This window comes from Notamacropus eugenii, chromosome 5, assembly GCF_028372415.1.
Source record: "Notamacropus eugenii isolate mMacEug1 chromosome 5, mMacEug1.pri_v2, whole genome shotgun sequence".
NCBI lineage: Eukaryota > Metazoa > Chordata > Mammalia > Diprotodontia > Macropodidae > Notamacropus > Notamacropus eugenii.
Window position 1 is genome coordinate 130,446,981 of NC_092876.1, and position 13,714 is coordinate 130,460,694.

The 13,714-nt window shown below is 40.7% G+C and overlaps 1 pseudogene; it reads left to right on the forward strand.

Annotated features, from left to right (window-relative positions):
• The first annotated feature begins 1,103 nt into the window (after nucleotides 1–1,103).
• Nucleotides 1,104–5,097, forward strand: LOC140505163 (L-lactate dehydrogenase A chain pseudogene; annotated as a pseudogene).
• Nucleotides 5,098–13,714: the final 8,617 nt, after the last annotated feature.

Genomic DNA, 13,714 nt, shown 5'->3' on the forward strand with positions numbered 1-13,714 from the left:
TCTTCATCTGTATCACACCCTCTAACTATGGGTGAATCCCCGGACTCTGTCCCAGGCTCTCTTTCCTCTATATACTATATCACTTGGTGTTCTCATCAACTCACATGGATTCAGTTTTCAGCTTTAGGTAAACAATTCCCAGAACTATATGCCAAGTCCTAGTTTCTCTTCTGAGCTCTGGTGTCAGATCACCAACATCTTTCTGAACATTTCATACTATGTATCCTACAGACATCTTCAATTCAACTTACCCAAGACAGAACTTATTATCTTTCCCCACAAACTAGTCTCTCTTCTGGCTTCCTATTGCCTCCAGGAGCAAATACAAAATGCTCTCTGACATTCAAAGCCCTCTATAATCTAGCCCCCACACCTTTCCAGTCTTCTTGTACTTTACCCCCTAACAATTACTCTTCAATCCAGTGACACTGGATAAGACACTCCATCTCTGACTCCAGGCATTTTCTCTAGCTGTCCCCCATACTTGGAACATTCTCCTTCCTCTGTTTCCATTACTGACTTCCCTGACTTCCTTTAAGTCCCAACTAAAATCCCACCTCCTACAGGAAGCTTTCCCTCTTAATTCCAATGCATTCCCCCTGTTAATTATTTGACATTTATCTTGGATATGGCTTGATTTGTATATATTTGTTTACATACTGTCTCCCCCATTAGACTGTAAGTTCTTTAAGGGTCAAGATTGTCTTTTGCCTTTTTTTGTTTCCCTAGCACTTAGCACAGTGCCTGGCACGTAGTAGGTGTGTAACAAATGTTTAATGATTGTTTTATGCAAACAAATTATATTACTATTTATGAAATGTTGATTGATTGATTCTGAATTTTGTTATTAATGGAAAGAGTACCACCATCTGTAATGGCAAGCAAAGTAGCATCTTTTGCTGTTTGGGTTTTAGCCAATCAAAGGCCTTTGATTGAGTCTTGCCTCTGAATCAATCAAGAATCTTTGGTTGGAAACTATACATATATATATGTGTGTGTATATATATATATATATATATATATATGTATATATATATATATATACATATATATATATATGTATATATATATATATACATATATATATGTAGGGGATAGGGGAACTTGCTTATGGGGAGGCCTAACAGAAAGAAGTTTGTGGTGCAAGCCTGGGAGCAGCAACCTCACATCTCACTCAGAACTTTTGCAGCCTGACCAACTATCCCCGCAGCTGCCCTCCAAAATTGCATCAACTTTCAAGGATCAGCTTATCTTGAATGTCCTAAAAGAAGACCAGTTTCCCCAGAACAAGATCACTGTTGTTGGGGTTGGTGCAGTTGGCATGGCATGTGCAATTAGTATCTTAACAAAGGAATTGGCTGATGAACTTGCCCTAGTTGATGTAATAGAAGACACTCTAAAGGGAGAGATGATGGATCTCCAACATGGCAGCCTTTTCCTCAAAACACCAAAGATGGTTTCTGGTAAAGACTACAGTGTGACTGCAATCTCAAAACTGGTCATTGTTACAGCTGGGGCACATCAACAAGAGGGAGAAAGTCGTCTTAATTTGGTCCAGCATAATGTGAATATCTTTAAATTCATCATTCCCAATATTGTTAAATATAGCCCTAATTGTAAGCTGCTTATTGTTTCCACTCCAGTGGATATTTTGACATATGTGACCTGGAAGCTAAGTGGTTTTCCTAAAAAACATGTTATTGGAAGTGGTTGCAATCTGGATTCTGCCTGTTTCTGTTATCTAATCAGGGAGAGACTTGGTGTCCATTCTTCATGTTGTCATGGATGGGTCCTTGGGGAACATGGAGACTCCAGTGTTCCTGTGTGGAGTGGTGTGAATCTTGCTGATGTGTCTCTAAAGAACCTTCATCCTTCTCTGAGAACTGATTCTGATGAAGAGAATTGGAAAGATGTTCATAAACAGGTGGTTGAAAGTGCTTATGATGTAATCAGACTGAAGGGTTACACTTCCTGGGCCACTGGCTTATCTGTGGCAGATCTGGCAGAAAGCATTATGAAGAATCTTAGGAGAGTGCATCCAATTTCCACCATTATTAAGGCTCTATATGGCATTAATGAGGATGTCTTCCTTACTGTCCCATGTGTCTTAGGGCAGAATGGCATTTCAGATGTGGTGGAGGTCAACCTGAACCTGGAGGAGGAGAGCTATTTAAAGAAGAGCGCAGACACTCTTTGGGGAATCCAGAAGGAGCTACAATTTTGAAACCTTTGAGTGTGTTGCCATCAAGAGAACATGACAGGGGTTGAGGGGTTATGTATGATTTGCTTTTCAAATAGGGCAGACCCTTCCTCTGATTAGTGATTAAACACCAGAAATATTTTTGTTTTTAAAAATATAAGAATTTTTTTTAGCTGGGGGCTTATAAGAACAGGCATTGGAAGGATGTTCCTCCTTAGGCGCATTACAGACTCTTAAGTCTTCCTTGTGGAAGAGTTATGTTACCACAGTCACACTATGTACACTGTTGTATTGGCAACAATGTGGCGGACCAAGTCAGTTTTGCATTGCAGTGGGCTACACTGGACCTGCTTGTTACATGCTGCACATAACCAGTAACGTTCTTTTGTGCTGCTCCATTGGCTGCTGTGATCTGTCCAGCTCAGCACCTTTTCTCTTCCAGAGAAGGACACCTGCCACTGCTAGAGCCCAAGCTCTTTGGCCCTGTGCAAGGGCAGATTGTTACTGTAGACCTGAGTGCTAAGCTGTTGCCAGTGCCAAGGGATGATTGTCTCCCCTTTGGCAGGCCTGACTATCTCCCTATGCAGAGGGCTGCTGCAGGCCTGTATTGCCACTGTCTTTCTTTGCTCCCCAGGGGTGCTGTGGGTGCTGCTGCTGCCCCCACCACTACCACCACCACCACCACCTCCACTGCCACTACCACCTCCCCTGCCACCGCCGCCATGCTGAAAGCTGCAGGCCAGGGGCTTGGCTTCCCCTGACTGGGCCACCTCAGTTGATGAGATCAGGACCTATAAAGTATTTTGACTAATCGTCAGGTCCAGGGGTTAGGGTGGTGCTGCTGTCTCCTTTCCAGACTCTGGTCATTCTCTCCAATTCAATGAACCCCCCAACTTGCTAGTTTGATAAGTCCACTTTAGGATTGCTTGCCAGTGCTCAGGAAATGTCACAGAGCAGCACAGAAAGCAACAGAACAGCAACCTTCTCATCAGAAAACTAAATGGAGTGCAGTTGGCATCAAAATCTTCAATTCTAGAACGACCTCTGGGCTCCGGGAGGGAATTAAGCACTGGTTCTTCTAAGAGGCTTCCCAAATAGTTTGGACCAAAGAAACCACAACAAAGTCCACATGGCATAATTCTGTTGGGTATCTCAAAAGCCAAATTAAAAAACAAACCAAACTCACACAATACCTTTAGCACAAGTTGTTAAAAAAAAAAAGATCTACCTTGGTTTGCATTCTTTCACTGTTGGGGTCCCTTATATCTACCCTTAACTTCCTGGTTTTATTCATAAACAGTTACAGATCTGAGTATCGTTTGCTCAGTTACATCATCATTTCCAAGAAGCCATTCAATACCCAGTAATTCATTTTCCATCTTTTCTCATCTACAGGTCTTGGTTTTCTCATCTATAAAATGAGAAGTTTGGACTCAAATAACTTCTGTAGTTCCTTCCAGTGTTAAATCTATGATTCTGGGGCAGCTAGATGGTGCAGTGGATAGAGCACCAGTGCAGGAGTCAGGAGGACCTGAGTTCAAATCTTACCTCAGACACTTGACACTCACTAGCTGTGTGACATTGGGCAAGTCACTTAACCCCAATTGCCTCATCCTGGGTCATCTCCAGTCATCCTGAAGAATATCTGGTCACTGGATTCAGATGGCTCTGGAGGAGAAGTGAGGCTGGTGACCTGCACAGCCCTCACTCACTCAAAACAAAGTCAAGTGCAAGTCATGTCATAATTTCTCTGATGGCGTGGTCTTCTTCGGCAACGAAGGATGAACACAACAACAACAAACACCAGAAATGTAAAACCTGTGAACACACTCTAGTTTCTTCCTAAAGTTAGAAATGGGGAATAGAACCCTGTTGTAGTTAGCATATGATGCTGGATATGACTTGTAGAGTCTCAGTGGTTGGTGCCAAGCACAGCCAGTGCCCCATAGGTATATAAACTACCTGCTTTGTATTTAGGTGCTACAGGTTCCCTTAGGGCCAGAAGACAACACTCCTAGATACAAAACACCATACAGTAGTAATTCTTTATTGATGCATTGATTACCTTTGTGCTCCCCTCCATTAGGGCACTAATGTATCACCTTTCCAGAGGACCTGATTTTGTTTGCCTATGTGTGTGTGTGTGTGTGTGTGTGTGTATCACAATAGTTGTAAATTTCCATGTTATATAAAAAGATCTGCATATGTACAACAACACAACCAATTCCTCAAGTGTCATACTAACCCTAAATAATGAATAAACAACAAATAACTGATAAAAAAATTGAAAAAAAAAGAATGTTTGTGATGTCAGTGCTCTAACTGTTGATCTATGTTAATTCCTCAGACAGAAGCCCTGTCTATTGGTCTTTACGAGTGAATTGAGATGATGGCAGTAGTAATGTGTATAAATATGGTTATAGATCTGTTAAGCTTTGTTTTCCTAGAAACAGAAGCTTCGGGCAGGAGCCCCTGGAGCTTGCTGTCAGGCAGAAGCAGGAAGAATTTGGAGTGGAAGCTGGGACAAGGAGCAGGAGATGCTCTCTGCATGTGAACCCAGGCAAGATCTGGGAGCATCAGACCCATGGAGGAGGAGCCATGGGGTTTGGAAGTCAGCTTTGAGTAAAGATGTGAGAGGACTTTACTTGGACACTGTGTATTGATTAAGAAGATTGTTCTTACTGTGACCTAGAGGTGGATGCTGTGGTATTTTGAAAAAAGGACTTTACTTGGATACTTGGTATTGATTAAGGATGTTGCCATTGTTATGAGATACATAAACTGAATGACATGTTTTACTTAAGGATGTGGCTATGAATGTTATACTTTACTTTACTGAACGTTTACTTTATTGCTGAATAAACAGAGAGTTCATTATACTATGAGATTAGACCCTTGAAGTCATTCACAGCAGCCATCCTCAGGTGTGCTGCCGCATTTGACTTTCTACCACCCCTCCCAGTCATCTAGGTTTACAACCTTTGTATCATACTATACTCTTCCCTTTCACTCACTCCATATATCCAATCTGTTGCCAAGTCTTATCCATTATCATATTCATCCTCTTCTCTCCACTGATATAGCCACCACCCTAGTTGAGACCCTCTTGCCTAGTCTATTGCAGTGGCCTTCTAACTGGTCTCCCTGCCTCAAGTTTGTCCACCGTTGCACTTGACCCTCTACAAAGCTGCCAAGTAACCTAAAGTACAGGCCTGACCATATCATCCTTCCTTTCCCACCCTCAATAAACTGCTGTGGCTCCCTATTACCTGGAAGATCAAATATAAAGTCATTTTTTATATATTTAAAGGTATTTGCAACCTGGTGCCTTCATACTTTTCCAATCTTTTCCCACTTTACTAACCTTACCTGTAGGTACTCCATGGGCCTTCTTTCTGTTCCTCACACACAACATTCCATTCTGCCTTTATATTGGCTATCTCCCATGCCTGGAATACATCCTGGAATACTCCTTCTGTCTTTTAGGTTATTTGGCCTACTTCCCCATTCCCTCAGCTGCTAGAGCCTTCTTCCCTAAAATTATCCTTCATCCACTATCTGTGCATACCCATTCATTAATGAATTGTTTGCCCCGTTAGAAGGTAAGCTGCTTTAGGACAGGAACTTTTTTACTATTCTTTGTACAGTTAGGTTCCAATTTGTATATTAAAAATTCCTCTGAAGTGGTGGTACATTATTTGAATTCAAATGAATTTTTCCACCAGGCTGGAATCAATTACCATATTTTGCACAAATGTAACTTTGAATAGTGCAAATCTGAAGACTTGGACCACTTCTGGGAATTCATTATTCACACTAATTTTGACGTAGCTGTGTTTCCACTGCTTTAGGTGGTTTCTGGTACATAGAGGTGCTTCATAAACTTTGTGACTGGCTTGCTTAAATACTTGTCATTCCTCAATGACTGACTTCTTTAGAATTTTAGGCTATAGATACTTGTCTGTTATGTCTCTAAACCCTTTGACCTATGTTCTCTCATAACCTGGAATGCTTGTCAGAGCTGCCTAGCTTTCTTCTGAATCAGAAATTATAACATGGAGCTGTTACTTCTCCCAAGATTACTATCATTTCCACCACAACCACCAGTTCCTTCTCCTGGGTGAGAATCAGATTCAAAGTAGACTTTCCTTTTTGAAGACTACTACATTTTTTAAAGCAAAAAATTATCATTATTAGAGCAAATTTAAAAAAAAATTAGCTCTTCTGTCTTGAGACAGAGGAAGCATATGTAACAGATAAAGAAAACTGGTTTTAAAGCCAAGAAGACCTGGGTTCAGATTCCAATTCTGACACAAACTGGCTTAGACCATGGGCAAATCATTTAACCCCTTGGGGCTCTAGGCAACTCTCTAAGCCAAACAATTGCAAAGAAGGTACCAACCTACATTGATAAAGAGAGTTTCTTCATCTGGGAGTCCCATATGTTAATGAAATCACAGGTCTAGTTAATGAAAACATATCAAGAGCTTTCTCCACGCCAAACGCTGTGCTCAGTGTTGGGGTTATAAAGGAAAGCTACAACAAGGGCCTTGCCTCAAGGAGCTCACATTCTAATGAGGAAGACAATACCAAAAAAATGGTGTACACACAAGGTAAGTACAATGTTGATGGAAGGTAATAAAGGTAGAATTTGAGCTAAATTTTGAAGGAAACAAGGAGGAGGAGGTGAGGAGAGAGAGCAGTCCAGGCATGGGGAACAGCCTTACAAAGGCATGGAGTGGGGAGATTATACATCCTATTTAGGCGTCAACAAGAAACACAGTATAACTGAGAGTAGAGAATATGGCAGTAGAGCAGATAGAGTCAGTCAGTCAATAAACATGTATTAAGCACTCACTATGTGCCAGCCTGAGTGCTAGGGATACAAACAAAGGTAAAAGACACACCTTGCTCTCAAGGAGCTCAAAATCTAATGAAGAAAACAACGTGCAAATAACTGTACAAACAAGCAATATACAGGAAAAACTGGAAATAATCAACAGAGGGACGGCACTAGAATTAAGAGGGATGGGGAAAGGCTTCCTATAGAGGATTTTGCCCGGAACTTGAAGGAAGCCAAGGAAACAAGAAAGTGGAGGTGAAGAACACTTCAGGCATGGGGGACAAACAGTAAAAATGCCCAAAGTCTGAAAGTAAAGGAGAGAAATAAATTGGAAAGGTTGGAGGAGGTCAGGTTGTGAATAGCTTTAAATGCTAAACATTTGTTTTTATATTTGATCTTAGGGAGCCACTAAGTTTACTGAGTCAGGCAGTGATATCAGGAAACGAACTGCGGCAACTGAGAGAAAGATGGATTATAATGAGGAAAAACAGGGGACAAGGAGACCAATTAGAAAGCTAATGGAATAGTCTTAGCCATATGTGAGGGGATGAAGGCCTGTACCAGGGTGGTGGCTGAGTGAATGGAGAGAAAAGGACACATGCAAGAGATGTTATGGAGGTTAAAATGACAAAGTCGACAAATGGGTTGGATATGTGGAGTTAGTGTAAGTGAGGAGTTGATGATAAAAATAAAGTTATGAGCCTGGGAGACTAGGAGGATGGTAGTTCCCTTGAGATGGTAATTCCTGATTTTTTTATCACTTCAATTTTATTTTGTGTACGTCTTTGTTTTTTTAATGTGTTTCTTTTAAGCAGCAGGTTGGATGGTTTTATTTTCTTATCTAGTCCATCACTCTTTTTCATCTTATTGGATTGTTTAATCCATTCACATTTTACATTATGAGTTAGTTTTATATTTTCCCCTATTTGTCTCTAAAATTAGATTTTTTTGAAGTTATGATTTTCCCCTCTTCTTCAGTTGCTTTAGTCTTTTTTTAAGGCAGCCCTGTTCCCATTGATTCTCTTTCCTTCACCCCTAATCCACTCTTCTCATTTGTTACCTCTTTCCCTTTAAGATGTTGTTTATTAGTTCCTCTCTCCTACTTTTATCTGGTTATATATTTCTTTCCTCTCTTTATCCCTCTCACTTAGTTAAGTAGATTGTCCCTTTCCCCCACTTTAGCTAGTTCATTAGTTTTTTTTAATTTCAACTTTTGTACCTTTTCAAAAAGGGATTTCTCTCACTCTCTTTATTATTCATCTTCTCTTACTGTTTATTCTAGACACAACCTCTATAACCAACTGGTCTCTCTCTTTTCTCTCTATTCTCTGTACAATCAAAGCTTTCAAGATATCCATCCTAGGCTCTAGGAACTTTCTATCACTGGATTCCCTTTTTCTATTGTGCCTCACTCTCAGAATAGTGCCAACTACTGTAGGTGTCAGAGAGGACACTGTTCCATGACAGGGCACTACCTCCTCCCCCTTCTTCCTTCATTAATCTATACCCTCTCTTGTTGACCTTTTCTTTCTTCATTTTGCTGGAAATCTTTCTGTGTTCATGTTCTCCTACTCCTCCAGTTGCCAGTTACCCCTAAGGGTTCCAATTCAGCCCCTCCAAAGACAAGTAGACTTTTCAGGCACCAAATCCCTCAGGCCTCATCCAGCATAAAGTCCTCATTTCCTTTTACCCATAGGAGAATTCATCAGTGGAAGGCCTTCCTTTCCCCAGCTTCTCAATCTTTACCCCCTCCTCCTCACTCTCTCCCCTGTAGGCTCTTCTTTTTCTGAGACCCCAAAGGTTACTTTCCCCTTATTACTAGCCCTTAATATGCATCACTCCTTTTTCTCTATTCCTCTGCTCCCTTCCACCCCTTTCACGTACCCTGGAATGTTATAATGTAGTATTACAAAAGAAGTATTCACCTGCAGGCAGAGTATCTCCAGGTTCTATCCATAATCTATCCTCATCTGCCTCTTCATTGTTACCTATACCAGATTTCTGCTTTCACCCCTGTCTTCTTTTGTGTATTTGTACATTTTGTACATTTATATTACCGGTCTTTCTATTGCCATTCTATTGCTTTGCTATCTGCATTTATTCACTCCTGCATTTCTATCATTCACGGTGTTCAAGAAGCATTTGTAAAAATGACTCAAGTTCTCCTTTATTATTGGACATTCATCTTTTGTCCTGAATGATTAAGCTCAGATTTGCAGCTTCATACCTAGCTTCATTGCTCTTCAGAATACATTACAGTTATCCCTTCCCCATCACAACTTTCCCCATCATGGGTTTTGATATATGGGTCAGCATAAGAAATTAAATCAGAATTTTTGGGGGGCTTTGCAGAAGCCACGGACAATGCATGAAGACCAGCAGATAGAACGGAGCCAATGACAAAATACCTAACCCATATTTTACAATAAGGTATTGTAAATACCTCATAAGAGGAAAAGAAAAGATTCAGACATCTGGTATGAAGGAAAGGCCAAAAAATTTTACATGGGGTAAGGGGTGAAGGGGGCACCTAACTCCCATGATGTATAAGGAAAAACTATATTTCATGTCTTTTCCATTTTTTTTAGTGGGCGTGTAGTAGTTTTCTGCTATTCAAATGTTCTTTCCAAAGTATTTGAAGGTCTTTCTCTTGATGGTTTATAGAACTTGTTTCTGAATTAAATTGTTAAATTTAACCACTATGTGTCTGGGAGTTTGCAGCTTTGGGATTTTCTTTTTCTTCTAGAGATGATCTGTGATATCTTCCAACTGGAATTTCATTTTCTATGTTCAGAAGTTCTGGGCACTTCTATTATTTCTTTTATTGTGCTATTTAGGTTTTTTTGTCCTATTTTGTTTTTCTGGTAGACCTATGAGCCTTAGGCTATATGTACACATCTTCAAGATCCATGTGTTTACTTGGGTAGTAAGCACATTTTCTTTCAATGTTCCTGTTTTTTTACTTCTCTTCCAGATTTTTTTTCATTTTTGTATATTTTCATTTCCAACCTATTGTTCTGTCTTTTTTTTTTTTTTTTGGTGAGGCTTACATTGTAATTTCAAGTTTTTCTATTCTGCTCATTATTTTTGCTCTGCACGACATAAATGCTGCTCCCATAATTCTTATTTCTTTCTTAAACCACTCAGGAATACTGTGTTGTAGTTCTCAAATTCCACAGGGTTCATCAAGTATAGGATCATTTTCCTTCATTTGGCAGTATTTATTTATAGATGCCTAAACTTGTTTACTGACTGTTGTTACAATTTTTCCTGTTGATTCCTCTGTTTATGTTCAAGGTCTTTGACATTTCTTCTTCCTGAAATCTTTGGCACTTTTAGATTCCACCCCCCCAACTTATTTTCCTTGTTATTCACTTCCTGACTCCCTCCCCTTTGGTTGTGGTCTCCTAGGGAGATGACTTTCAAAGAATCTCAGCCTCCTCCCATACTGGGCAATTCTTGGTTCACCAGTGTATGCCCCAACTGACTTTTGGATGATAAGAACTGACCCAGGGCTATGCTCTTTTCCCCAGGCTTGATGGAGTGCTGCATAGCTCCTCACATGAATGGTATCCTGTCCTCCTACCTCTGTTCCTCACTTCTCTAGCCTGGCACTGCCAGCTTATCAGCACTGATGCTTCTGGGCTGTAGCTCTCAGCAGGCTTTTGCTCCCAAAGGGCTTGCCCAACATGCATGTTGAGGTCTGAGATAACTTCCACACCCAGAAACTAGTGTTTCTATGGCACTGGAAAGAGAATGGGGAATGGAGAATAGGGATGGGTTCTGATATTTGTTTGTGTCATGTCCTTGGATCTGCTAGTTTGACCTCAATATCAGTAGTGTGGGAGGTGGGAGAAGGGTGCTGAGTGAGTTTAGGGTCAGTGAGCATCTGCTCCTGAGTTTTGATGTTTTTAAACCTTCTTTTGGATTCTAAGTGTCCTAGACCATGGAAACAGCTGAGGTTATTTTCTCTATGTTTTAGAGAACTTTGAGATATCATGATGATCAAAGAAAATGTCTAGCCTGCCATGACCCAGAAGTCAGTTCCCTTGAAAGTAATAGGAAATTTCAGAAGAGGGGACGATTTGGTGAGTTTTGTTTCTGACATGCTGAATTCAAGATCTCCAAAAGGCAGTTGAGGAGGTGATATTGGAGGTCAGGAGAGAAGATTAGAGTTACATAAGCAGATTTGAGAATCATCAGCATAGAGAAAAAAATTGATCACTAGGTGAGATAGTATGGAGTAAAAAGGGAAAAGGTCCCAGGACAGATACTCATGGTAGTGGTCACGACCCAGGCAAAGATCCAGAATAGGATCTTTGGAAAAGGATTGGCCAGATAGGTAAGAGAAGAGTAAGGAGAGAGTAATGTCTCAAAAAAGGAGAGGAGAGAATATCTAAGATCCAAGCAAAAACAAAGGCTGATGAGAAGAACCAGAGGATGAAATAAGCAAAGAAACCACATTGAAGAGACATGGTTTGATTTGCTAAGTCCCTCACAGACCTACTTTTGTGAGCAGGTAGATGTATAATAATAATAATTATATTAATAATATTTTATATAGTACCTACTGTGTGCCATGCATTGTGCTAAGCACTTTACAGTTATTATCTCATTTCATTCCTATAATAACTCAGGGAAGTAGATGCTATTATTATCCCTATTTGATAGGTGAGGGAAATGAGGCAGATAGAAGTTAAATGGCTTGTGTCTGAGGCTGGATTTGAATTCAAGTCTTCCTGACTTCAGGCCTGGCACTCTAATCTTCTGTACTACCTAACTGTCCCCTATACTACTATCCTATGTGTAGAATATACAACATAACCCACAGCTCCTATCCAACTTACAGTAGCCAGCAGCGTTGGTTATTAAGTGAAGACAAGCACCTTGTCTTCCTATAATATTGCCCAGCGCAAGCTTGGGATCTGAAGTTCTCAGAGCCGGTGATTTCCTCTGAGTGTCCTGTCATTGCTTCTTAACTTGGCTGACAGACTCTTTATGGGGTGGAGGGAGGGGATTCAGCCTTAGTCCCCTGGCAAGAATTTTCTGACCTGGAAACCTTCTAGTCCCGTCTCTGGTGTCTGTAAGGTATGTTGCGTATCTTGTCCAAAACATCTAGCTCTTGCTGTACTTGGGGAAGCCCTAGAGCCCTGAGTCAGAGTCATTTGTTCTATTTTAGTGCTCAGAAACCAGCAAATACTACAAATCAGGACTTCATTTTTTGTTTTGTTGGTTGTCTAGTGTCTAGACTCATGAAAGTGATGAGAAAATGTTAAAAATGCAGATTAAACTTAAAAGTGTGTCCTGCCTTTTCAGAGAGCCAGTTAAAATTGGTTAAACATTTTCCAGCATACTCCTCATCTCCTCACTTCTTGTAGCTCTCTCACTACCCCGTCAGGCAACCAAAGTCCATGAAGCAGAGGGGGAAATAGGCAGATTGAGAGGGGTACTGCATAAGATTGCTTAGAGATAGGCTATGACAGACAGAAAGGAGCTTCAGAATTGTCTATTTCAACCCCCTCATTTTACATATAAGGAAACAGAGGCAAAGAGGGAAAGGAAGTATTCAGATTGTGAACCGGTTGCCTTTGAAGGGAGTTAGTAGAGAAGAGGAATTCAAGCAGAGACTGAATGATCCTCTCAGGTTTACCATAGAATGAATCAGCTATGGATTGGAGTAAGTAGCTGTTTAAGTCCCTTCTGACTCTGAAATTCTGTGAATCCATATAAATGTCAGGTCTTAAGAACATATTTTAAAGCAGATCAATCAGGCTCTCCTCAGTCAATCATCTAGGATTTATTAAGTACCTACTATGGGTTAGGTACTGTGCTAAGTGCTGGGTATACAAAGACAAAAAACAGCCCTCTTCTCAAGGAGCTCAAGGTCTTCTTGAGGACAGGGTGGGAATGGGAAAAAGAGAAAGTATGGGAGTGGGAAGAGACAGATAGGGAGGAAAAGAAAGAGAGGGAAGGATGGGAGGAAGTGTGTGTGTGTGTGTGTGTGTGTGTGTGTGTGTGAGAGAGAGAGAGAGAGAGACAGACAGACAGACAGACAGACAGAGAAACACTCACCATGGGCCAAACTCGGGATTTAGCTATACTAAGTGTGAGAGAAAGGAGAACATTCTTTTAAGAGACTTCTAGTCTTATTGGAAAGCTAAGACCCAAACGAGGAGAACAATTCAGTAAAAGATAGTGTGAAAGTTACAGACCTCCCCAAAACTGGAAATGATAGAAAAGTCAATCCAGGAATAAATAAATTACAATGTATTATTTTAATCACCTAGCTGCCCCATTGATGTAGTAGAGTAAAAGTCTTCATAAATGGCGCAAAGTGAAAAAAAGCAGAAGAATGGTGCCCAGATGAGTGACTACAGCGTAAGAGAAAAAGCGAAGAAGACTGAATAAACAAGAGGAGAACGTGTTTAATCAAGTGAACAAACATTTGTTTAACCCTTATTATACACCAGGCACTGTTCTGAGCATTAGGGACACAAATACTTCAAGCAGTCACTGCCCTTCTGTGAGTGAAGAAGATTTGCATGTCCAGAGAGAGGTTAAAAAGAGCAGTGGAGAGCAGAGGAGGAAAGGTATGGCGGTGAAGTCCAGAGAATGAAGAAGGCAAGGCTGGTCTGGGCCCTTCCTCAAAATGGAGGGGAAGAGAAAGGATT